The sequence below is a fragment of the Argopecten irradians genome, chromosome 13 (assembly GCF_041381155.1).
Source record: "Argopecten irradians isolate NY chromosome 13, Ai_NY, whole genome shotgun sequence".
Classification (NCBI taxonomy): domain Eukaryota; kingdom Metazoa; phylum Mollusca; class Bivalvia; order Pectinida; family Pectinidae; genus Argopecten; species Argopecten irradians.
Window position 1 is genome coordinate 29,915,207 of NC_091146.1, and position 4,701 is coordinate 29,919,907.

Genomic DNA, 4,701 nt, shown 5'->3' on the forward strand with positions numbered 1-4,701 from the left:
ACGTAGTCCATACACCTGTTTAACTGCGCAGTATAGTTTGTGCAAAATGTGCATATTACAGGCGGTTCAACCAAGTCCAGTCATAAAATCAAAACATGTCTATTTTGTTAAGCCTGCATCAGGCGCCGGTAAGGCTGTATTCTGAATTAAAATTAGTAAATTTTGACAGTTTATGATGAGCTGGGTAACATTTGGGTTAACCATTGTCCCAACGGCACGTGCACCAGTCACGTACCCAATCATTATAAATAGAGGGCCGCAATAGGCCCCAGTCAGACGAAAACGAGACGGAAATTAGACGGGAATCAGACTAAGACTGAAATTAGGCTGAAACTGAGGTTTGAGGCTGGGTACTTCCGCCTCACCTACACTTTACATGTACCTACGTCACCGCCTCCTTTAGGGCCACATATTAGAGAGAGAACTCTTGCCTACACTTCACATTGAATAAATAAGCCGTCAACAAGCTTCAACCCTACTCCTTGTCATTTCAACCGACACAGCCATCCATAGGACGACAATTCCATTCGGATTTCCATTCATTGTCTATTTATTATTTTACAAGGGAAAAGATTTAATTCTTCGGAAATCCTTAGACTGATTAGGCAAACTTCCAATAGGAAAACCAAGTTCTCCTCTCTCTAGCTGAGCGCATAACGAGACCGTTATGCGGAAAGGGCCTGGGGAGAACACTGCAAATAAAGATAAAGAAAAACTCTGACTAGAACACAAGTGGATATAAAACTGATAATAAAGCAAAACATCAAAGCGTTAGGCTTCCTAGTCGATGGATCTCCAGCAAGATCAGAAGTCGTAATTGGTGGTAAACTGACGGGAATTCAGCCACTTAGCATGCTAATTTTACCTGGTGAAGATGCACAATTATATTTTCCTTAATGGCAATTTCGTATAATACACCACCAACGACTTCAATCGCCATTTACAGGATGGCCGTTCGAGTATGATTGAGCTCTAGAGACATTTCTTGTGGAATCAAATCACTGAATCCCTCCACGGCACCTAGCATGTCTTTCAGCTTAGAATCGACCTATGCAAAGTTTGTTTGTTTGATTAGTTTAACGTCCTATTAACAGCTAGGGTCATGTAAGGACGGCCTCCCATGTATGCAGTGTGTAGCGTGTGTGAAGTGCGTGGTGCGTGTTTTGGGAGACTGTAGTATGTTCGTGTTGTGTCTTCTTGTATAGTGGAACTGTTGCCCTTTTTATAGTGCTATATCACTGAAGTATGCCGCCGAAGACACAAAGCAACACACCCACCCGGTCACATTATACTGACAACGGGCGAACCAGTCGTCCCACTCCCTGTTTGCTGAGCGCTAAGCAAGAGTAGAAACTACCACTTTTATAGACTTTGGTGTGTCTCGGCCAGGGGACAGAACCCAAAGCCTTCCTCACAGGGGCGAACGCTCAACCCAAGGCCAAAAGTGAGGCGTGCATGGTAGGCATTAGGAAAATAAACTACGACCTCGCTTTCTATAGTAGTAAAGTTTGAAGACACAGTGATAATGTGGTAATAAGTTTACTAGTGAAATGTGGTAATTCTACTAGTGATGGTATAAAGATTTTGTCTACATCTCCACCTAATTTCAGTCTTCTAGATACCTACAACATCTTTTGTCATGATATCAAACAGTATGCTTTACCCGATGAATATTTTGCTACGGTGTGTTGTTATCAGGGACAACTACGCATTGCCATAAGAAGCTTCATCAACGATAAGGCTTCCATAAGAGGAATTGCTTTAAATATCAGACAGTGGAATGTTAAAGAACATTTACATCAAAGGTGTGTAGAGTTGAATGGCATAAAGTGGCATTTGTATGTTCAAGTTTAAGTAGAAAAGGAGGACAGGGTCCTATTAACAGCCAGGGTCATGTAAGGACGTGCCAGGTTTGTTGGTGGAGGAAAGCCGGAGTACCCGGAGAAAAACCACCGACCAGCGGTCAGTACCAGGCAACTGCCCCACATAGGATTCGAACCCGCATCCCAGAGGTGGAGGGCTTGTGGTAATATGTCGGGACATCTTAACCACTCGGCCACCGCGGCCCCTCAAGTTTAAGTAGAAAAGGAGGACAGGGAAGGGAATATACGAAAGGCCTTTCCACATTTTAGAAGCAAATACTATATTTTTATCAAATTTCAGAAGATGTTTGCTAATTTTGAGGAATATATTTCAGAAGCATCAAATTGGATTCTATAACAAATCATAAAATTAGAAGTAATTACTGTATATTACTTCCCTTCAACTGGTTCGTCCTATTTACCCACTCCCAAAAGCACCATCCCATTGTTTATGTTTATGTAAGAAACAAAGACGAAAAAAAAAATTTGGTCCATCCTAGGCTCAGTACTGACACCATCATCCGTCTACAATTGCTCTTATTATGGCCGTACCTCTGGCAGTTACGGCACCTAAATGGATTTGGGATGTAGACTTTGACAGTGTAACGCTGGTGACCAACAGTTACACTCTATGGTAACGTTGGTGAAGCAAACGTCAATATGAATGTATGTATTGGAACCAACTTCCAAGCTCCCACTCTTTCTGGGCATGATTTTTTTTCAAGTAGCACTCCTCTTCAAAGTATGACTGTATGTTTGCCTCATTGTCGTTGGGCAAGGCCAGGCACCTGATTACCCCCTTGCTGCAATTCAATGACGAGTGTTGTTTTACACACACAGTGCCAACTTTGAACAGTTGTTTTACACACACAGTGCCAACTTTGAACAGGTTTGTTAAATGGTACACTCACGGTCCTTTCACGTTCCAAGACCACAAAATCCAACATGGCGGACAACAGCCTAGTATTTTAGGTGTAGTGTAACAAGATTGGTTTTAGTTTCTTAATTTTCTGTCAGTTCCTTTCCTATTTGTTTACCTCTCGTTGTTAGGCATATGTCTCGCTATGTTTAAGATTATTGTAATGCAAATTATAGCCAAAGTTAGCACTTGCCGCCTGTTCTGTCTGGTGACTTGTGACACTTTGCACGCTTTCCTCGTTTACGAGTGAGAGTACTTTGGTTCCTAGATTATTTAGTCAGGTGTGTTGGATTCGGACTTCTGATTGGACGGTTATTCGGATTTGTGTACTTTGAACTTATTTATCATGTCGTATTTGCAGGTATGTTCGCCGCTATTACGATTGACTTCGTGAGCCGACGGTCACATATCTTTCCCTCTCTTATTTAGGTATAACTTAGGTGGGTGGTCGTTGGTAAAGCTTTAAATGCATGGGGGTTTATAGGCATGTAGCGGTATGAGGGTTGGGGGGACGTTCTCAAAGAGTATTTGTGTACGTCATGTGTAGAGTGCCATGTCAACATGTATGTGTAGTCAAACCGTTGCAGTAATTGTTTACTTTTGTTTGTTTGTGTCTCTCTAATAAACGTCAATGTCAGTATTTAAACGCCTTTGTTCATTGTTCTAATAGCCAATACTCTCAATTCGAACCTGGGTTGATCAGTACACACATGTGCGCGGAGCAGGTGCAAGCGTGAGTTCACTCCTCCCGTTACAAATTGGTGCTGTGACCAGGATATTGGCTATATTTTAAGTTGTGTCAAGGTATTAAATAAACTGTAAACATGGATAGGGTCCTAAACAGTCTAAAGGATATGTTTAGAAGAAAGAGTTCTGAGCAGAGTAGAGAAGGTAACGTAGTAGTTCCAACAACCCCACCTAATTATGTACCGGCCCATAGTCCTAGCATAGAAACTGTAGACCGTGATGGCTGGCTTTCCATACGAGGTCAGAGTCTATTGTCAGCTGTGGAGTATGCTCGTTTTCCGAGATGGAACCTAATGCTTCTCAGGATAAGTTTAGGAAAGTTGCGCCATCCAACATTCGTACAAATGTTATGAAACACCTACATAATGATTGGTTAAGGGGGAACACCTTGGTAGGGAAAACAACAGCTCGGGTACAAAACCGGTTCTACTGGCCAGGGCTTATCAAAGATGTCAGACGATGGTGGAGAGTTTGTATGTCATGTGCCAGACGTAAACCGGGTCCGGGATTGGGGAAATCTCCATTACGTTCTACGGTAGAAAGTCTCCCAGCCCCTGGATCGTATAGCTTTAGATATCCTTGGTGGATTAAGACAGACTAGGAATGGGAATATCTATGTGATAGTAGTCTGTGATTACTCTACCAAATGGGTTGAGGGCTACGCTGTAGCTGACCACACAGCATTGACTGTGGCAGATAAGCTGTGTACATAGTTTATAGCTAGATTTGGGGCACCAAAACAAATCCACACTGACAGGGGACCAGAGTTTGAATTAGAGTTATTTAGCTTAGTCTGTAGTTATTTGGGGATTCAAAAATAAAGGACCACTCCCTTTCACCCCCAGTCCGACGGGTTGAGCGGTTGAATAGAACACTGATCCAGATGCTGTCAATGTACGTGAATGATAACCTCGATGATTGGGATGATCACCTACCCTATGTAATGGCCGCATACAGAGCTACACCCAACGTCAGTACTGGCTGTAGTCCTAATTTGGTTATGTTGGGGAGGGAAACTAATCTACCCCTATACATTGTGGTTGGTGAGCTTCCATTTGTTTGTTTGTTTGTTTGATTTATTAACGTCCTATTAACAGCTATGGTCATGTAAGGTTTGTTTGTTTTTGTTTGTTTGTTTGATTAATTAACGTCCTATTAACAGCTGTGGTCATG